The sequence below is a fragment of the Phascolarctos cinereus genome, unplaced genomic scaffold (genome assembly GCF_003287225.1).
Source record: "Phascolarctos cinereus isolate Bilbo 61053 unplaced genomic scaffold, phaCin_HiC Scaffold_8;HRSCAF=390, whole genome shotgun sequence".
NCBI lineage: Eukaryota > Metazoa > Chordata > Mammalia > Diprotodontia > Phascolarctidae > Phascolarctos > Phascolarctos cinereus.
The window spans coordinates 5,052,848-5,075,337 of NW_027556291.1; the positions used below are offsets into that span (position 1 = coordinate 5,052,848).

The window sequence follows — 22,490 nt, forward strand, 5'->3', positions numbered from 1 at the left end:
AGAACTGGGCAACCGATTAGATATGATGAGTAAGAGAGAGCATAGAGTCAAGGATGACACCTAACCTAGGAGACTGGGAGGATGGTGGGGCCTTTGGCAACAACACAGACTTCAGAAAGAGAGGAATTGGGAGAGTGGGTTTTATGCTACACTCAAAAGCTATAAGAAATAGTATAAGAAATATCATGGGATATTTGGTCAGCATGCATGATAAGTATTCCCATGAAAATAATTGCTGCTCATCCATCATCATCAATTAGTGAGGACAAAGTGATAGAAAAAGTCTGTGAAGAATGTGAAAAGACTCCCCAACTCAAATGAACATATAGTCTGATACCTGGTGTGGCAAAGGCGGGAAAAGGCAAGGATGGGGAGAAACATATACAGAATATGCTTGGGAAGAAAGAAATGAGAGAGGATGAAGACCTAGATTATACAGAGCCTCATATCTCTATTTTCTCCAAAAAATGAATTGGGAGGCACTGGACATGGTGGGTCCCAAACAACATCACAAAGAATGAAGTTGACTACATTTTAATGGACAGCAAAGATTTGTTATTGATGGGGGAGGTGCTCCTGAGTCGGCTGTCTATGCAGAGTCAGCCCATCAGAGCTAAGATCTGTATTTATAATAAACAAAAAGAATAAGTAGTAATGAGAAAAAGTTACGATGTGCAATTTAAAAGATTTAACCCTGCATTATTTTAAAAATCGACCAAAGATTAAAAAATGGGAAATGGACAGCAGAATGATGTTAATATCGACTATAAAAATTTCATCCAGAAGTTAAACCAATCTGAGTTAATTGCTATGATGAGAAGTCCAAAAGAGTGCAGAAAGCACCTTAGGCAGCATACATTTGACTTATTTGCCAAATGAAGAGAGGCGGCTGCCAAATTATGCCAAATGCCAGGTTAGAATATAAACTCATCTGTAAAATCTTATGAATAAGGATGATGGACAATTCTAAGCAGGATTATCTCATAAAGCAGAGAAAAACAGTGGAGGGGAAAACCAGTCCAAAGAAACCTTGGCAAGATCTCCATATACATAAAGTCATCCCAAGGGCATTCATGGAGGAAAGCCGAACGAGGTCAACAAATGAAAAAACACAGGAAAGATTCATCAAATCATCCCAACCTGTTTTCTCCATCACAGATAGTGAGACTACTTCCCTGAAATCCCACCGCCACAGCTCCTGAGGTGCTTACAGAGAGAGCAGAGATGGCACCAGAGATAACAAGGGCAGGGAAAGCAGCTGAATCGACTCAAGGAGATCTGTCCTGTAAACGAGGGCTCTCATCACTGTGAGGGCATTGAGTGACCAGTCTGTAAAGTACTGAATTCCGGGTGACGGGCATGGAAAAAATTCTCTGATCTTACTGATTATGAAAAAAGATAATGAAGAAGGTATCAACAACTAGCACTTATATACCTCCTCTCCTAGCTAATAGAAAATATTTATGTGGGTCACATACGCGCAAACCAGAGGCTTCCTCAATGGGTAGCTTTCACAAGTGATATTCACCGATAGACTACAGCTTTACCATCTCACAATTAACTAAAGTATAGAGAGAATTATAAGATCCCGCTGTGTTGGGATGGGTTGTTGATTTTTAAAAATGGGTAGAAAGATGCCATTTTAGAGAGTTCTTTTTAAAAAACTTTGTTTTACTTTTTTTCAATGATCAAACGTTTATTATCTCCCTCTCCCACATCCCCACCGCACCCCCCCACACACACACACTGAAAAAAAAAGAAAAACAAAATCCTTGTAGTAAATGTGGATAGGTAAGAAAAACAGACACCCTTTTGAGAAATTGTAGAGATATGAGAAGATACCTTCCCTGAGGTCTATGGGTCTGCAACATTGTTCATTGTATTGATTGGTTTCGTTGATTTTTTTCATTTCTTTCTCTTTTTATTCTTTTCTAAAAAAAACAAAACAAACCAAACAAAAAAAAACCCCAAAAAGCCAAAAACCTTTGTTATAAAGAGTAGCTTTCTGGGAGGGGAGGGGAAAGGATACCAAGGGAAATCTAGGCAAAGTCAAAACCAAAGATAGTAAAAAATCTGTTAAAATTTGAAAAATAGATTTACTGAAAAAAGATGAGCATGATTCAGAGGGTGACAGAAAGGCACTAGTGAGTGTGAGCAGATTACAACATAGAACCGACAATACTTCTGAGAAAAGGAGTAAAGGATGTGACCGAAGGACAAGGTGAGCAGGTTGAGGGGAGAGAAAGGAATGCCAGTTAGCAGATGGTACCATTGCAATGTGGTGACCCTGTGGGAAGACAGGATGGGCAGATGTGGGTAGGCTGGGATCTGTGTCACTGGAAGGAAAGCCTATGAGAGACATCACAGATCTATATGGGGATCAGGAGGCCTTAAGTTCAAATCTGGACTCAGACACTTACTAGCTGTGTGACCCTGAACAAATCACTTAATGTCTCTGTCTGCCTCAGTTTCCTAATCTATAAAATGGGGACAATAATAGCATCTACCTCCTAGGGTTGTTGTGAGGAGAAAATGAGCTCACATATTTGCAAAGTACTTTGTAAACCTTAAAGCCCTATATAACTGTTAGCTGTCATTATTATTGTTATTGTTATACATTGTTATATACTGTTATTATCATACATTATACAATATATATGTTGTCTCCTTAAAATATATGCTTCTTGAGGGCAGGGACTGATTCCTAGCACCTAGCAAAGTGGCTGGCACATAGAAGGTACGCAATAAATACTTACTGATCAATATGACTGTGGAGAGAGAGAGGTCACCATGAGTGCCAGAGAGTGCCAGGATAACAAGAGGAAGAAGGTCTGTGCACATCACCAAATTTAGGACATCTAAATTTGAATCTACAGTATCTATAGTACTGCTTCAAGCTCCCATTACCTATACACATGAACACCCTTCTTTTGTGTTTCTGTTTTCCTTTCACCCAGCAGTCCTTAGAGCTGTTAGCTATAGAAAAAGGGTGGGCAGATGCACCCACACCTGCTTTCAGGCAAAAGGGGCCTAGAGGCCCCCTTCTGACCTTGACTTGCCCCATGCCCCTAACCAAGGGTGCCCAGGGGCCCAAGGAGCTCCCCAGAGCTGGGGCTACTGCTCAGGTCCATTGGGCTAAGGGCTGCTCCTCCTCCCCCACTCCTCCTGCTGCACTCATGGTCCCAGGTCCTCCCTGCTATGCCCCCCCAGAAGGCTGAATCAACAACCAGGTGCTTGGTGGGAAGAGCTCCCAGGGCTAAGGACCCAGACAAGACTTGGAGGTGGTGAGGCTGCAGTAGGCCTTGCAAAGGCTTCCATTACAGCACACAGCTGGCCTGAGGCCTCCAGGAAAGGCAGGAAAAGAGGCAGTGGGGGAAGAGGATGTGGGGCCAGATCCTTGAGATGAAAGGTGGGCCTGGGAAGAGGGGCAGGCTACCTGATGGCACCCCTGGCTCGAGGGCACTGCTTCTACCAAGACATAGCCCCTGAGTGCTGGCTCCCTGAGGCAAAGACCCCATGTCCCTGGCCTGGTTAGGGCTTTACCCATCATTCCCACAGCTACCACACGACGCGAGCCATTCTTCCCAAGGCTTCGAGCATCACCTCTAGCCAATCCCTCCTGCTCAGGCCATCAGAGTTGCGTCTTTAAGTTCTGCCTCTGCTCCTATCCAACTCTTCACCTCCTCGGGAATCTGCCATAACTGCCCAACGTGTACAAGCATCATATTTGAACTCCTTTGACCTCCATTTAAAGTATTCTCTAATCTGGCCTACCTTGAGACAGAATGGAGAACAGTGGGGAGATCAGCAAAGCAGGTGGAGTAGAAGGAAGCTCTTCCTCACAACCGTGACATCCAAACCTAGGAAGGAGGCCCAGGGAAGCATGGAGAGATATAAAGAGGCCCGAGGGCACTAGGTTTGGGCTTTAGCCTGGAAGGCACAGCACAGAGCCTTCCAGCCTGGGACAGAACAGGGCTGTGTGACAGTGCATTATGGTCAGGAGCAGTCATGGAGCCAGCAGGAACTGAGCCTGACATCATGTGCCTTGCAAAGGACTAGAATAGGAACCAGTCAGCAGCTGCTGCTCTGACCACAGAGCAGAGTTGGAGGTGCAGAGTGGACTGAAAAGGAGGTCTGTGGCTGGTGCACGGCTAACTTGCCCAATTCAAGCTCAGACCAAGCTCGAGACTATGTGCTTTACGAAGACAAGGGATGCAATCAAGTAGCCACAGAAGCAGCAGCAGCTGGCAAAGCAGGTTCACAGATTCAGGCCCCAGCCCAAGCTGAGGCCTATAGCTGAAGAACCAGGCCAGGTTGCTCAGACCGAGGGGAAGCCTCCCGTTCTGTTGCTCGGAGCTTGTGGGGCCTTCCAGCCAGCTGCCAGAGGTTGGGGCCTGCAGCAATGTTTTGGAGTTTCAATAAGGGACAAGACTGCAGTTGTATCCTCCAGACCCAAATCAGGGTGAGGAGCTTGCAAAGCTCACCTCAGGAGGGCAATAATCAGTCTTTGCCCTAGGGGCCACTGCTCAGCACACACTGAAAGCGTTCAGGCCCTCACCTGAGCTGCCCTTGAGATACTTGAAGAACACAGTACTCAGTACCTGAAGCAAGCAGCAGCGAGCCCCCAGAGCATACCAATCAGAAGCAAATAAGGCTCCTACAGTGCCTCTTGAGGTGTGCAGAGCTTGAATATAACACAAAACCCTGTTCAGGAAATAAGGCTGTCTTGAGTGATGAGGAATGAGGAAACAAAAAAGACTAGTTTAATAAAAAGCTATTATGATGCTATGGGTGCCAAAGAGAATGACAAACCCAGAAGAGAATAACTCTGGAAAATCCAAGAATTAGTGGACTACCTGAAATCCATGACAAAAGAGAGCTTGGATATCATACTTCTAGAAAGAAAACCGTCCAGAGCTGCTAGAACCAGGAGACAAAGTGAAAGTCAACTCCTGAGAGAAACCCCAAAGTGAAAACTCCCAGAGCTTTCAGGAAAGAGACTAAGAAGACTCCAAAAGCTAGAAAGAAAGACTCCAAGTAACAAGGAGCCTTAATCCGGATCTCACAAGATTCAGCATAAGCATGAGAATAAAAAAGGAACTATCACTTTTTAAAAAACAATAACTATAATGAATGGTCTGACAAGAAAATTCAGAAGGAAGAGATAGAAAGAGACATTCAATTTCAATTACTACAGAATATGTAAAAGACTTGGGAGTCTACCTGCCAAGACATACATGGGGACTATATGAATACAACTACAAAACCTTCTTTAGACAAATACAGACCTAAGTGATTGGAGAAACATTAATTGCCCATGGGTAGGCTGAAGCAACCCAAGAAAAGTATACTACCAAAATTCATTTGCTTTTTCATTACCATACCAAAATACCAAAGGATTACTTTATAAAGCTAGAAAGAATAACAGAAGAAACAAAATTATCACTTTTTGCAGGAATTATAGTGGTTTACTTAGCCCTAGAGCATCAGCTGAAAAAAATTGAGACAATAACTTTAGCAAAGTTGCATGACATAAAGAAAATCCATATAAATCATCAGCATGTCTGGCTATTATCAACAAAACAAAGGAGGAAGAGATAGAAGGGGAAATTCCACTTAAAATAACTGGAATGTATAAAATACTTGAAAGTTTACCTGCCAAGCTATGCAAGGGAACTATCTGAATATAACTACAAAACTTTACACAAATACAGAACTAAATAATTAGAGAAAAACTGGTTGCTCATGGGTAGCTTAAGCCAATATAATAAAAAGAAGAACACTACCAAAATAAATTTACTTATTCAGTGCCGTGTCAATGAAATCACCAAAGGATTACTTTATAAAGCTGGGGAAAATAATGAAAATCATTTGGAAGAACAAAAAATAAAAAAATCTCAGGGGAAATAATGAAAAAATAGTGAGAAGTGAGGGGGCCTAGCAGTACTAAATCTCAAACCATACTCTGGTTAAGAAACAGAGTGCTTCATCAGTGGAACAGATTAGATCCGCAACAGAAAGGAATGGCAGAACCCAAAGACCTTAGCTACTGTGGTTGTGTTTCTGTTTTTGTTGTTGTTGTCATTCAGTTGTTTCAGTCGTGTCTGACTCTTCGTGACCCCATTTGGAGCTTTCTTGGTAAAGATATTGGAGTGGTTGGCCATTTCTTTCTCCAGCTCATTTTACAGATGAGGTAACTGAGGCAAGCAGGAGTAAGTGACTTGCCCAGGGTCACACAGATAGCAAGAGTCTGGGGCTGAATTTGAACTCAGGTCTTCCTGACTCCAGGCCTGGTACTCTATTCACTGTGCCACCTAGCTGCCCAACTACTATGGTAAGGGCTCACTATTTGACAAAACTGCTAGAAAAACTGACAAAACTCAAAATTAACAGAAACTGGGTATAGACTAGAATTCATACCATGTTAAGTCTCAAATGGATACGTGACTTAGAAAAAGGAGTGACTATCCTAAGCAAATTAGAGTATTGAGGAAGAAATCACCTTTCAGATCCAAAAAAGGAAAGAGAAAGTCATAGAAGTTGGAATGGATATTTTTATAACATAAAATTTAAAAGAGTTTGTACCAAAAAAAAAAAGCCTCAACGCAGTAAAAATTAGAAGAGAAATAGCTAACTGGGAGAAAATATTTCACCAAGTTTCATACCCATCAGATTGGCAAAGATACCAAAAAAGGGAAATAACAACTGTGAGCAGGTTGTAGGAAGACAGGAACATGAGTGCATTGTTGGTGGAGCTGTGAATTTGTCCAGCCATTCTGTAAAGCAATTTGAAACCATGCCCGAAAAGGAACTAAATGGGGCATATCCTTTGACCCACCTAAACCACTTCTAGACCTATGTTGTCAAGAGATCAGAGAAAGAGAAAAAAGACCATATGTACCAAAATATTTCTACAGCAGAACATATATTTTTGTGGCAGTAAAGAACTGGAAACTAAGTGGTAATAGCTGAATAAATTACAGTAGAGGAATGTAATAAATCCTGTTGTGATACAAGAAATGACAAAGGGGATGGTTTCAGAAAAAGCTTTCAGGAGTCGTATGAACTGGTTCAGAAGTGAGTAGGAAAGAAAAATGTGTTCACTGGAAATCAATAAAATGAATTTTATTTAAAAAAAAAAGAAAGTGGTTGGTTAAGTAACAGGAGGGCAAGGTAGGGGGTAGAAGTAAAGTACTGGAGTCAGGAGGGATAGGAAATAAGAGATACACACAAACATAAAATAAAGGTCAGGAATAGAATTTACTAGGGAAAAAAAGCAGGGGTAGTAATCATGATCTCAGACAAAGTTAAGGCTAAAATAGATTTAATTAAAAGAAAAAAATAAGGAAAGTACACTATATTTTAGCCAGATTAATTAATGTTGTTTTAGACCGTTTAAAGTAACTAAACAGTATAAGATTGGAATATGGCTGTGGTGCAGGAAATGAGAAGTGGGTGGACTTAGAAAAATATGGAAACATTCGGATTTATCAAAGATGTTATCCACCGTCAGAGAAACAGAGGAGAGACAAGTATAGTATGGCCTTACATAGATGCAGATGTGTATGTCTACATATGAATATGATCCTATGTAAGTATATGTATGACTATGTAAGTATATATATGTGTTTATGTGTATATATGTATGTATACATGTATATACACATATGTGTATGTGTGTGTTTGCACCTAATTGTAGCCTGGTGGGGGAAGAGGGGAAAAAAAAAAAAGTGCACAGCATCAAGGCAGCTAGGTGGCGCAGTGGATAGAGCACCAGCCCTGAAGTCAGGAGGACCTGAGTTCAAATCCAACCTCGAACCCTTGACACTTACTAGCTGTGTGACCCTGGGCAAGTCACTTAACCCCATTGCCTAGCAAAAACAAACGAACAAAAAACCCAAACAAAACAAAAAAGGGCACAGCAGAGAACAAAAGAAAATTTACAAGGGAGCAAAGAGAAGCTAGACAGCTCTGAGCACAACTCAGTATTTATCATATAGGCAGTCTGGAAATGGCAATGTACTGCTGTCTATTTTGAATCCTCTCTTATGTTCCACTGTGCACGTAACAATGCCTTTTTTTCTTTTCTTATTTTGTATTTAATTTTATAATAGGTTTCTTTTTCTTTTCTTATTGTGTATTTCAGTTTTAGTATTTCAGTTTAGAATAAATTTTTTAAAAAGCACGCACGCACAGAATTTGGAGTCAGAGGATTCTGAGCCTGGCCCTCCTCCTAGGCAGGTCTATGGCCTTGTTGAAGTCACTTCAACTCTTTAGCCTCAGTTTCTTTATCCATAGAATGAGAATGTTGTGTTGGGTGGTCTTTAATGTGTCATGTAGCTCTGAAGGGCATTTACCCTGAAGGGCTGTCACTGCATCACTGCAGTGGGCTGGAATGCTGGAGCTTAAGCAGGTCTGGCCTTCTGTCTACTAGGGCTTGGGGAGCCATCAGTAGGCTAAACTTCTCTGGGGTGTCCCATTTTGGAGGGATGTGGCAGAGCTGCTATCCTCCCCCTTCTGCCCTCCCACTTGGGGACAGAGGGAATGTGGTCTTCCATGACAGTAGTCTGGCGGGGGCATTGGGACATAGAACCATTTTTAGGCTGGGGCCTGAGTAACCCCAAATGTAGTCCAAGGAGCCCTTTTTTATCTCGTCCATTTATTATCCTCACCCTTCCGCCACTCAACCCCCTACTGCCCCTTTGCTTAGGACAGGAACATTCAAAGATCAGAAAGTTACCCCTGGGCATTGCAGCCTGAGAGGAAGCTGGCTCATCATGTTTGCCCCAGGAGAACAAAAATGCAAGTAATGATATTGTGGTATAGTAGATATCCTGGACATGGAGTCAGGAAGACTTGGGTTAAAATCTCCCCTCAGACACATAGTAACCATGTGACCTTAGGCAAGTCACATAACTTTTCGGTACCTCAGTTTCTCCAATGTTAAAAAGAGGGGACTGGTCTTGGCCTCTGAGGCTCTGTGATTCCAGCTTTTTTTTTCTATGCTCCTAAACATCTAACGCTATCCCAGCTTCAATCTTCCCACCCATGATGTTAAGTGATTGCACTGATGTTGTCTCCATTAAGACGCTCATGAATTCAATTACTATTTCTATGCATGTGACTAGCAGATCAGTATTTCCAGTCCTAGACTCTCTCTTGAGCTCCAGTCCTACATCACCAAGTGCCTATTGGACATTTCAGAAAAGATGTCCCTCCCGTTGTTTTCTCAAACTCAATGCGGCCAAAACAGAACGCATCATCTGCCCCCTACTTCTGCCACCCCTCTTCCCAACTTCCCTGTTATTGCTGGGGGCACCACCATTCTCCCCTTCACACAGGTTTATAACCTTGGAGTCATTCTCAATCCCTTACTCTCACCCCCTATACATAATGAGTTCTAAACTTTTTCATCCGTCCTCAAGCCTCCTATGCCACAGCCTTTCCCCAGCCTCTCGGCAGAGGACATTGCCAAGTGCTCCCTCTTCTCCCCTCCTCCTCCTCTCACCTCACTCAGACGTCATCTCTCACTAGTTTTGCCCTTCTCCTTGCCATTCACCCTTGATCCTGCCCCCTCCTGTCTAATCCAGCTGGTTGTCTCCATGATCTTCCCTATGCTCTCTTTCTCATCTTCAGTTTCTCTCTAGGTACCAGTTCCTTCCCTGTGTTTACCAGCATTTCCAAGTCTCCCTGTTAGCTCACATCCTCTCTCTTCTCTTTTTTAAGAAAGCCATACACACCAGGTGCCTCCACTTCTTAGCCTCTCACTGTCTTCTACACCCTTCACACGATAGCTTTTGACCTCATTCAATTAAAACTCTTCTCTCCCAAGTGACCACTGATCTCCTAATGGCCAGATCCAGTGGCCTTCTCTCAATCCTCATCCTTCTTGAGCTCTCTTCAGCTTTGGACACTGTCACTCACCCTGTCCTCTGGAATACTCTCTCCTTTCTAGGTTTTCATGCCTCTGTTCTCCTCCTACCTGTATGGTCACTCCTCAGTGTTTTTTTCTGGATTTCCACCCAACTCACACAACATGTAGTGAGTGTCCCCCAAGGCTTTGTTTTTGACTCTTTCCACTCCCTGATGTTCTCCTGACCTCTAGACCCCACAATGCCAACTGCCTTTTGTACAATTCAGACTGGATGCCTTATAGAAATCTTAAATCCAACATGATACAAACAGAACTCCTCATCTTTTTTTTTTTTTTTGCTTTTTTTTTGGTGAGGTAATTGGGGTTAAGTGACTTGTGCAGGGTCACACAGCTGGGAAATGTCAAGTGTCTGAGGCTGGATTTGAACTCAGGTCCTCCTGATTCCAGAGCTGGTGCTAGATGCCCCCAGAACTCCTCATCTTTACCCCCAAATTTTTGCTTCTTCCCAACTTTCCTATTATTTTAATGGAGTGCATCACCCTCCCAGTCACCCAGGCTCATACTCTGTGTCATCCTGAGCTCTTCACTTGAACTGGGCCCACACATCCAATGTGTTGTCAAATCTTGTTTCTCCCTTCACAATATCTCTCACATGTGTCCTGTTCTCCCCAGTCATATAGCCACACCCCCCCCACCAGATGAAGGCCTTATCACCCATGGGTGGACTATTGCGACAGTGTCCTGGTTTGTCTCTAGGCCATAGTTCCCCCCCACTAGAATCTATCCTTCACTCAGCTGCCAAAGTGATCTTCTGAAAGTTCAGTTTTGACCATGTGACCTCTCCACTCACCCTAACCCTAACCCTACTACCCAGGCAAACTGGTCATGCCTTTGGACTGAAAGTCCTCAATATTAGGAATGCTTTCTCTTCACCTTCACTTCCTGGGTTCCCTGGCCCCCTTCAAAACTCAGCTCAGACCCCACATTGTGCTGGAGGCCTTTCCCGGGCATCCCGCAGCCACCTGCTCAGTGCCTTCTTACTGAAAAAAACCTTCCACGTGCACCATGTAGATCTTGGCTATACATGGTTGTTTACAAGTTGTCTCCACCATTAGAATGTGAGCTACTTGAGGCCAGGAGCCATGTTTTTGCCTTTCTTTGCATCCCCAGGGCTTTGCACAGCACTTGGCATAAATTGAAGTCGATGCCTGATGAATGCATATTGGTTGACAGATGGTCGTAAAGCCCACTGCTTTGGCCTCTACACCATCCCTCAGATCCACCCTCATTTCCTGCACCCTCATGAGCACTGCTTCGTTCACAACCTCATCATGGCTCACCTGTCTCTCCCTTCACCAATCTGATGTCCCCACAGCTGCTAAAGGTGCTTTTCATAAAGCAGTTTGGCCCATGAATCCCTCCACTCAATAAATTCCAGGGGTCCCTTGCTACCCACAGGATTAAATGGAAACTCACCTGACATTTAAAGTCCCCTGTTACCACCTAGGAACTACCTTTCCTGCCTTATTTCCCATTGTTCTCTTTCATGCATTCTATAAGATGGGGATCATAATAGCTGTGCCTTGAACATTGATTCTAGCTCTGACATTCTGTGATCCTGACTGACTGGCCCTGAGCCTCAATTTTTTTTCTCAAAAGCTGGGTTTGGGCTTAGCAATGGGATTTAGGAGGCCTTACTGTAACTCTGAGTTCTCTTCTGATGGTGATAATGGTGAGGGGGATGGGAGGTGTGGTTTATGAAAAGAAGGCTCCTCCTCCTCCTCCCTGTGAGGCCTCTATTTTCCACTTGGTAGAATGGGGGGGGAGTGTGTGAGGGTAGGTAGCAGGGAGGGCAGGAGGGGAAGGGGTGAAGACTGGAAGGGAATGTCCCTGAGATCCCTAATCCCTGCTCTGGTAGCCAGATTGACTCAGGGGTTCCTTTGGACTGGCACTGTTCCATAAAGAAAGCCACCAAAGGACTGCCCCTGGAGGGCTCTGCCTCCAGCTCTGATACCCTCCTATTCTAAAGGCCTTCCTCATGGGGTCCACCTCAGTTTCCCACTTCCCCTTAGCAGTAACAAGAGAGGCAAGTCTACTCATGCCTCATGCAGGGAGTGGGTGCTGCCACCATGGTGTGTTTGCCCCCAAATCCCCTTGCCCCCGACTCTGTTTTACCCTCTATCAAAGGGGGGAGGGGCAGGGGGAGAGGAAAGGTTAGATTGGGTGGTCTCTAAAGGCCATCTCTGAGGGGGAGAAGAGAGAGAGAAGATATGGGTGGGGAGGAGGAAGTCCAATTTCTTCTGGATCTTCAGGTTTCCCCTTTGTAAAATAAAGGGGTTGGACCTGATAGGCTCTAAGGGCCCTGTAAAACATGGGTGGCCTGCATGGTTCCTAAGAGCCCTAGTTCCTGATTTTCTCCCCTGTATCGCTCAGTCTGTCTCTGTAAGGTAGGCCTTTAATACTGAGACAGCCCTGGACACCTTGTAGGCCTTAATCTCCATCTCTGTGAAAACCCTCAGGGTCACCCCTGCCCCCTGAGACTTCGTTTCTCTCAGTAAAATGGTGCTCCAAATCCCTTAGGTACCTCCATGTCTGACCTCTGCCCTGAGCTGTTTACCATTGGTTTCCATTTCCTGGTCTGGTGAATCAGTACCAGTCAAGATGAAAGAAAAGACGTGGTCCTTAGGGTCAGGCAGTACAGCTTCAATGGAGGAAAGAAGCTGACTGACAACTCTTTGAGGGACTGACTTCCCAGAATGCTCTGGGCAGGAGAGGCAGGCTTCACCAGCAGAACCAGCCTCAGGCACCACTGCCCCCTACAGTTTGAATACTGCTAACGTCATAGTGCCCTTGTGCACTGTTCTCTGCCTGCCCAGAGCCTTGCTCCAGACCTGAGCAGTACATTATCTTCCATTCCTTTCTTTTTGTGGTCCTCATCTGGGACACAGATGAGGCCCCTTGTTCACAGGCCAGGGTCAGTCTGGGACGTGATGCTCCCAATGTACTTTCCCTCACTGGAAGTCTTAGAGAGGGCCAGGAATTCCTGGTTGGGTCCAGCTTGGACTGTCTACCTCTGAGGACCCCTCCAACTGTGCTCATTGGCATTTCTGAAATGACTCACTAGGCTATTCCCCTACCCCCCTGTTTCTTGTTGCCCCCCCCATTTGAAGAAGCCCCCAGGACCTTGGAAGAGTGCTGAGCACAGGGGAGTGTTTCTCTTGGCTCCCCTAGCCTCTCTCAGCAATGCCAAGCAGTTTAGGGATCTATATTCAGCATGAATGACCTCACCTTGCCACCACATAACACTCCCTTACTGGATAGCTGTACCATTGGAAGAGGACAGTTCATCAGTGATCTGGCTAATATGATTAGCAAAGACCCAGTTGAGGCACCAGGTGGTCTGGATACAGCCAGCCCGGAGACGACTCATCTAGTTATTCCAAGCTCTTCACTCTACCTTTCCATTGGCTCAGAGACAAAGGCGCTGTTGTTCTTCACCCAGAGATATTCCCTCCCTCTCCCCTGTCCTGACCACTCCCTAGTCTTCGGACTGAAGACCTTGTAACAAGGCCCTAAGCTCTTAAAGAGCATGGGCCGAAGGAGGACAGGTGTGCAAAATCTCCAAGTAGTGGTGCAAGAACTTGCCATAACACAAGGAAAACAGAAATTCTCATGGAATCCAATGGCATAGGGGCAGGCTGAAGACCAGAAGGCACAGGGATAGCAGAATAGTGGAAGACCACAGAGAAGTATGCCCCCTGATTTTTGGTATTCCAGATTAAAACCTCGTGGCCCTGGCCTGGGTACAGCCTTACCCATGAGATAGAGATGAGGGAGCAGTGACACTGTGGAGCCCCTGACCACAGGCCTTTGTTTCCAGACTCCCACATACAAGGACCAGCTGGATAGCTGCAGTGTCTTACTGAGAACAATGGGGTCTTTGCTTCTTGGCCACATTAGTTCCTGAAGACCAGGGACTCCCACTAGCTCCAGGATCCATCACCCCCACCCCCACCACCAAGGACCCCTTTTAAAAAGCAAACTACAAACAGAGCAATAGAACTTTTTATTGTGGAACCCGAAAAAAGTTACAAGAGTTAAGTGAAGAAAATCACAGGGGCCTTACTGTAAACTCTTAGGGGGAGCCACAGCAAACAGGAAAGGGGCCACCTGTAGCAGGGAGGGGAGCTAATGAGCCTGGGGAGAGTAAGGTTGAGGACAACAGGGAGCATATGCTGAAAGATACAATTGGAGAGGACCCGGGAGGCTGGCTCTAGGACAAGGGCCTGGCTGTGACAAGAAGGGGCAAGCCTTCCATCTGGGCCCTATAGGCACTAAAGAACGCTGCTCACCCCAATGGTGTTTCTGTTGCCCTCTGACTCCTCTAGGGCTGCCACCGCCATCATTCTAGAGCCACCCCAGCTGGTCCTCCCTGCCTCGATCTTCGTGTCCTCCTCCTCCAGGCGGGCCCCTCCTAAGCATGGTTGCCGGCGTCATCGTCAGTGCCTCCACTCTCCTCCATCTCCATGTTGGCATCAGCTTCCTGCACGGCACTGTTACTCTCCATCTCCTCCTCAGGTCTGTTCCTCACGTATGGTTCACACTGCTCACTCGGATCACTTTCCATCTGCTCCAGGCTGGCCAGCAGAGCATCCACCTTCTCTTCAATCTTCACCAACTCCTTCTTAATTTCCTGGAGATCATCACCCTTTGCTTCCTCAGAAGAGAAATTAAGGGCCTCCTCGTCATTCATGGAAGAAACACCACTTTTGCCTTTGCGAGACATGATTCCTGAAAATAATAGCAATCGGCATGATTCTCCTAACTGCCGTTTCTCTAGTGTTCGAAGGCTCACAACAGGCCTAAGGGGGAGTGGCATTTCATTGGGCTCTTGCAACAAGGCTATGAAAAAGGAACTCCAAGTGTCATGATCACCCCTTGATAGACCAGGGTCTACACTGACTGGTATAGAATAACTGGACTTTATACACAGGACATGAATACAGTCACTGGAGCCAGGGGCAGGGGTATGGGAGTGTGTGTGTGTGTATGTGTGTGTGTGTGTGTGTGTGTGTGTGTGTGTGTGTGTGTGTGTATGGGGGTGATGGAGAGCCAAGAGTCCAAAAAGCCAGTGGCAGGAGAGCTAAAGGAGCCCAAAGGAAAAGGGATAGTGGTGGTGGATTTAACACTGCATATGAAAAAGTATAGTCATGTGAGGCCATCCAGGAACCAGGGAGGACTGGGTTGCTGGGGCTTTTATGGGGAGGGTGGACATGACCACTCCCTCACCCCTAGAGTCTGTGATAGGGAAGGAGCACATGGGAGGTATGCACCCTACTCTCAAAGAGAGCAGATGTGTAAGGTTTCCAAGGAACATTAGAGCAGACCTAAATTCTGAAGGAAAAGTCAGCCCAGGGGGACGGGAAACTGTCAAGAAGGAAATTCTGAAGACCCAGAGGGACAATGCCAGTGCAGCTGTCTGAGGCTGTGTGGCCTTGGAGTCAGGCAGGCTGGGTTCAAGGCCTACCTCAGACACTGACTTGCCCTGGGGCCCTGGCCTTTCAGGGCCCCAGTTAATACTCTAAGACTTTAAATGGCAGAGAAGTTGCCCACCTGCATTGGGAGGAGCATCCTCATTTCCACGTGCCAAGCTGGTTTTGCCTTCAAAGGCATTGAAACCATCCTCCAGACAGTTGGTCCACAAAACCTCCTTTTGCTAACACTCCAGGGGTTCCAAGAGCCTCCCTTTTTTGTTCTAATCCCAAACTTGAACCCACAGATGAGTCAGAGTCAGCTTTGGCCCACAACTTTTTAAATGTAATTTTTAAAAAATTCTGAACCTAAGTACCAAAGAAAATTACCATTGCTTTATGTAAAGTAGAACAAAGAAGGGTTCTTGAATGCCCACCCTTCCTACCTCCACTTCATTGAGCTCTTAGCAGCTAAGGGACCATCTTTGTCCTGCACCTGGAACTGCCCCTCCTCCCTGCCCCAACCCAAGAACTAATGCCCCCCTGATCCACCAACCTGGCCTTGGTTTGGTATTTATTCTCTTATGGATGTCCCCTACCCCCCAAGCTTCCTGAGAGTCAGGATTGTTTTAGTGTGTGTGTGTGTGTGTGTGTGTGTGTGTTTCCTCAGCACAGTCCATGGCACATGGTAGGCACTTAAAATGCTTCTGTGCTGCTTGGCTGGGAGGCCTTCTGGTTCACCTTCCATTCTCTGCTGTGCATTTCAAAAAACATGTTTCAAAAAAATTAATTTTGTTCAATTAACAAACTTTTTCTTCCTCCCTCCTCCCACCCCCATTGGGAAAAAAATAGAAAAACAAAACTCTCTGAACAAACATGTATAGATGGACTGAATAAATTGAAGCATGGCTGAAAATGGAGGTGTCATTCAGTGCCCTGAACCCATCGCCTCTCGTCCAGAGGAGAAACATGCTTCTGCCATCCTGGCTCACTTCTTTTTCCTGATTTTGTTTGTTTTTTCCCTTTTCTAGTTACCCTCTTGCTATCCCCCTGGTCCCCTCACCTCTCTTTATTTTGGTCACCCTATTATTATTCCCCTGGCCCCTCACCTCCCTTTTTCTGGCCACCCTCTTGCTATCCCCCTGGCCCCTCACCTCCCTTTTTCTGGCCACCCTCTTGCTATCCCCCTGGCCCCTCACCTCCCTTTTTCTGGCCACCCTCTTGCTATCCCCTGGCCCCTCACCTCCCTTTTTCTGGCCACTCTCTTGCTATCCCCCTGACCCCTCACCTCCCTTTTTTCTGGCCACCCTATTGCAATCCCCCGGCCCCCTTACCTTTCCTACCCCTCCCCCCCCCAAAAAAAGAATAACATTAGAATCGTTTCCAATGGCTGTGGATGGCTTGGATTTCTTCCCTTGACTGGTTCATAGCCTCTGACCATTTCTCTGTGGGAAGAATGGTTCTTGATCTTATAAATTTGAAATCAGTTCCCTCTTATACCTTGGATCAGATCCTTATCAGAGAAATGGGCTGCAATTTTCCTCTCAGTTACCTGTTTCCCTTCTAATTTTAACTGCATTGGTTTTGTTTGTGCAAAACATATTTTTTTTGGGTGGGGGGAGTATGGGCCCAGCCCTCTGCCCCGTGCCCCTCCCCCTAGTCCAGGCCCAGCTCTGTGCTTCCTCCCCCAAACCTCAGGCCACCACAGACTGATAGGGCGCAAGGGGCCCTTAGGAGCCAGCTCTGCAGAGACACATGTCTGGGGGAGGGGGTGTACCAGACCATTTCCCCCTCATTACCGCCTCCCTCTGCCATGGAAAGGGGGCGCACAAGACCATCCCCCTTTTGTGCCCTCTTGGCACAGGAAAATGGGTGCACAAGGCTATCCTCTCGCCACAGACTACTCCCTCCTTTCTTGCACGGGAGAGGGGCGCAAAAAACCATCTCCTCTCTCGCCACCGCCCTCCTCTTGGAGCGGGAAAGGGGCACATAAAACCATCCCCTCTAGCCCCCGCCCTCTTGGCACGGGAGAGGGGCCCCTAAGGCCACCCCCTTGGTACTAGAGAGGGGCGAACAAGATCATCCCCATCCACCCCACCCCCCTCACAGGAGAGGGGTGCCCAGGACCACACCCCCCTCTCCACTGCCTCCTCATCCAAGCACAGGAACGGTGCCCAGGACCCCGTCCCCCCCTTTCCCTGCTGCCCTCCCTCTCCCGCACCCAGGACCACCGCCCCCCCAACCTCGCCCCGACCCCCAGGGCCCCCCTCCAGTGAGCGACCCCCTCCCGGCGGACGCCCTGGAGAGGCGGGGCAGCCGCCAGGGCGCGCAGCATGGCCCCAATAGGGCTAGTCCCCTGTGTCCCACGGCCGGGAAGGGGTGGGGTGGGGGGACCGCTGCGGCAGCCCACCTGCCCGGGGCTACTCGGGGCTCTTGCCTCTTCCCAGGGTACCCTGCGTCAGCCGGGCTGCAGGCCTGGGCCTCTGTCTGGGGCGCCTGGGGTGTCTCTGGTGCGCAGGGGAGCTGCGGGCGCACGGGCGGGCGCGGAGGCGGCAATACAGGCAGACGGTCCGTCCCTGCCCAGACCCACCTCCGACTGGCGGCGGCGGCGGCGGCGGCGGCAGAGGCGGCAGCGGGGGCAGCGGCGCGGCGGCGGCGGCGGCGGCGGCGGCGGCAGCGGCAGCGGCGGCAGCAGCAGCAGCAGTGGCTCCTTGCTCCCTCGGGCTCTATCGCCGACTGTTCCAGCTGCCTGCTGGGAGTCTGGCCTCCTGGGCCTCACAGGACTCGATATCACCACCTGCCACAAGGTTGGACATTGAGGGAGGGCCCACAACAGGCTAATCACCTCCCCTCCCTCCCTCCTTCTCCCTCCCTCCGTGGACTCTTCGCCAGTCACGGAGAATCTGCCTGGACTCCCTCCGCAATGGTTAGCATACTCCCACCCCCTCCTGCCCTCCCCAGCGCAGGGATTCGGGAGCCCAGCTGTCAGTGTACGAACCTCATTCCCCTCCCCCACGTCCCCCTCCCTTCCTGTCAACCTGTCAACCCCTTGGGGGCCCTGCAGCCCCCCAACATCGCACGCCAGAGCAGCGCACCCCTTCCACTGTGCTCTCCGCAATGTCTGCCTTCCCCGAGACCTCTCCCCTTTCCCACTCCTTCCACCTTCTGGCTCCTTCCTGATGCCATCCCCTCCAACACTGGTTGCGCTTTCGCTCATTCGCCAGCTCACCAGGAGTGAGTGGTCCAGGGAGCTGGGATGCTCCAGGAGCCTCCCTGCCCCTGTCCAGCTTACCACAATCAGTTAGTAACCGCTCCTCATCCTCGAACTTCTCTTAATCCACGTATACAGCCCTTCTCCCCCCTCCCCTCAAAAAGATTCTGGTGGCTGTTGTTTACTGACCTGCAGAACTCTCTCCGTCCTAAAGATTCGGCGCCTGACTCCTAGCTTTCCTCCCCAACTCCTGCTCTCCTACGGGAGGTGTGGGGTGTACTTCAACATAGATAGATAGATGAGAGACAGACAGGTACGCCATCAAACACTGAATTCTAACCCTAATTCCGTTCCTTCTTCAGTCTGATCGTTTCCCATGACTTCCTCCTACAATCCACATAGGTTACCCGTGGAGATGGTAATATGGACCTTGCTATCACCCACAAATGTTTCTATTTCCAGGGTCATCAATTGTGAGATCCCTAATCTTCTGTATGTATATCTTTTCCCTTTACCTGCCAAACACCCCAACCCTGTTCTTCATCCTCACCATGACCAACAATCCTCCTGCCCTTCAATTCTTTCCCAAGCCATCACCCCGTACTGGCTACACTGTTTACCTTTCTTCATTGGTGAACCAGCTCAACCTTGAATCCCTCAAGCACGTTAACTATCCCCAATCTTGCCCTGCTGAGACTCAGCTTTTGATCACTCCCCCCCCCCATTCACTGCCTTCACTCTTACTCTCATACTGCTGAATGAAATTGGAGAAGAATCAGGAAACCTTGCTGACTGGGTCCTCTCCGAATTTATAGTGTGTGATCTCAGACTGGGGCCTCACTGTGGCAAGGCAATGCCACCCTAATCAATGCCTCATTCCACTCAGTGTAGCAACTTTTCCAGCCCTTTTCATTTCTCCTCAAACCTCCTATGGCATCCTTGCAGCTAAAAACCTTGTTTCACATTTCACAGAAAAAAAAATTAAGTCCATTAACTTTTCAGCTCCCTCTTCTCCTCTCCTCCTGTCACATCACCAAGCTGCCTTCTGCCACTGTCCTGTCCTTCACCCCCATCTCAGATGAAAGATGTAGCCCTTCTTGCCAAGGCAAACTCTTCTACCTGCATCCTTCATTCCATTCCATCTTATCTTTTTCAGTAGATCACTCCCTCTATCATCCTCACTCACTAATCTTCAAGCTCTCCCTCTCTGCTGGCTGCTTCCGTGACTCCCCAATCCTTAAAAAAAACCTTCCATGATCTATCTGTTAACACCAGCTATCATCCTAGATCTCTCCTCCCTTCCATGGCGGCTAAACTCCTTAAAAAAGTCATTTGCAATCTGTGCCTCTACTTCTCTCCCTCTCTTCTAAGCTTTCTGACATCTGGTTCCTGACCTCATCATTCAATTGAAATGATTCTTTCCAGTTACCAATAACCTCTCTTCATTGCCAAATCTCGTCTTTTCTCAGTCCTCATCCTTCTTGACCTTTACGCTGCATTCAATGTTGTTGACAGCGTTCTCCTGGATACTGTCCTTTTCAGGTTTTCAGGAAATTCTTTGGGTTCTCCTCCCACCTGTCTGACCTCTCCTGAGGCTTCTTTGCTGGCTCTTCATCTAGCTGATGCCCACTCACCCTAGGTGTCCGTCAAGACTCTGTCCTGGCTTGTATGGTGTGATGCTGAGGGAAGTGAGCAGAACCAGGAGAATGTTGTACACAGGAGCAGCCACGTTGTGCGATGACTAACTTGGATAGACTTAGCCCTTCTCAGCAATGCAAGGATCTAAGACATCTCCAAAGGCCTCGTGATGGCAAATGCTCTCCCCATCCAGAGAAAGAACTGTGGAGTCTGAATGCAGATCGAAGCAGACTCTTTGCTCTCTTTTTCTTCTGTTTTCTTTTGTTTCTCCTTTTTCGTGGTTCCTCCTGTTGATCCTAATTCTTCTTTAGGACATCGTAATTGTGAAAAGATGTTTAATAGGAATGTATATGTAGAGCCTATATCAGACTGCATACCATCCTGGGGAGGGGAGAGGGGAGGGAGGGGGAGAAAATTTAAAACTCAAAAGCTTATAGAAGTGAATGTTGAAAACTAAAAATAAATTAATAAAAATAAAAAAATAAATAAAAAGACTCTGTCCTGGGCCCTCTTGACTTCTCCCTCTGTACCATCTCCCACATGATACTTCATCTCCCAATTTTGAGCATTTTCACTGGCTATCCGCCTTGCTTGGAATCATCTCCCTCCTCATCTCTGTCTCCTGACTTCCTTAAAATCTCAGCTAAAACCTAATCTTCTGCAAGAAGCCTTCCCCAGGCCCCCTAAACACTAGTTTCCTCTGAGATTCCATCCAATTCACTTCATATATGTTTTGTTTCTATATAGTTGTTTTCGTTGGAGTGTGAGTTCCTTGAGGGTAGGGACTGTCTTTGGCCTTTCTTTGTATCCCCATCACTTAGCACAGTGCCAGGCACATAGGAAACACTTAATAAATGCTTGTTGGCTGACCCAAAAAAGTGTGCAGAAGGGGAACAAAACCCTCGCAACAAAACAAATTCTCGTGTCCAAAAACATGTCTCAAAAAAATTTTTTTTTAATTTAGAAAAAGCAAAAAATGTGTCTCATTCTTGGTCTTGGGTCTATTCCCTCTTTGGCCAAGAGTAGATAGTGTATTTCATCATTGATGCCATGGCCGTCATTTGGTTGCTATTCCACATGCTAGGCTACCAATCACTCAGAGCCTGAAGGTTCAAACCAATAATCCATTTCCTAACAATATATTCCAATGGCCCAGGGTGAAAGCAGATGAATACCTCTTGTCCAGAAGATTAAAAGCGTTTTGAGAAGGAGGGTCCTTGGCATCTCTTGTACTCTCTTTGTCCAAAGGGTCCACAGGTGGGTCCTAGATTAGTCCAACTGGCAAACATTTTAACCCAACTACCCCAGGTCTGTTCCACAGCTTTCTTGCTCAGAACAGTCCCAAATCACCAGTATCCTGGCCCACGACAGTCATCGGAGTGATCATGATTCTTAAGTCTTTCAAAGTTGTCGTGGCTACTGTATAAATTGTTCTCCTGATTCTGCTTACTTCACTCTGCATCAGTTTGTACAAGCCTTCCCAGGTTTCTCTAAACTCATCCCCTTCATCATTTCTTAGAGCACAATAGTATCCCATTATATTTATATACCCACAATTTGTTCAGCCATTCATTCCCCAGTTAACGGGCATGGCTTTCATTTCCAGGGTTTTGCCACTACAAAAAGAGCTGCTGTGAATATTTATGGAGAGAAATACTTCTGCAATACCTTGGCGATTGTGGAGGTTTTCTGGCTCCTGGCTGGGTGTATACAGTCCTTGTGTATGCCTAGTGAAGTGGTCCATTACCACCAATAGATGACTTGGGTGCTTGTTCTTTTCTTCCAGAGAGAGGAAGGCAGTGAAGACAAGTGTGATAGGCTTCCTGGTAGTTCTGTAGCACAAATTGGTGGCACTTCTCTTTATCCACGCTGGCCACAAGTCTCACACTTCTTGCTGACATCTAAAACTCTCTTGGTCCGGTAGAGTCTATTTCTCCCCACCTTCAGGGTCCTTTTTTGGCCCATATGTCCCCAAGCCTCAGGTAAAGCTTTCATTTTCAGAAAGTGAATGGTGAGTGATATTTTGTCCTCTTCCTCCTCAGCCTCTCCTTCCATTCCTGTGGTCCTGAGGAATCCCCAAAGTGCAATATCTCAGGATCCACTTCAGTGGTTGAAGAGCTGGAATTGTCCATGTAAGGTTCACTGTCACCACTTGACTCTATCCTCCTGCACAGATGGTCAAAGCTTTCAGGTAGGAAGTCTCAGACTGTTGTTTGCAGTATTCTGCTAGTATTCTGAAAAGACTAGAATTGGTCCCAATTAGAGCTGATGCCCCATTGACCCATAAAGGATCCAG

General features: G+C 47.0%; 1 pseudogene across 2 annotated transcripts; it reads right to left on the minus strand.

Annotated features, from left to right (window-relative positions):
• Positions 1 to 13,925: 13,925 nt before the first annotated feature.
• On the minus strand, positions 13,926 to 18,211 carry LOC110203353 (heterogeneous nuclear ribonucleoproteins C1/C2 pseudogene; annotated as a pseudogene). 2 transcript variants are annotated; one of them, XR_013483620.1, is made up of 2 exons: positions 17,936 to 18,211; positions 13,926 to 14,665 (listed from the first exon to the last, which is right to left on the minus strand). The product of XR_013483620.1 is annotated as a heterogeneous nuclear ribonucleoproteins C1/C2 pseudogene, transcript variant X1 (transcript). The 2 variants fall into 2 exon arrangements; XR_013483621.1 differs by lacking the exon at positions 17,936 to 18,211 and adding an exon at positions 17,756 to 17,917.
• Positions 18,212 to 22,490: the final 4,279 nt, after the last annotated feature.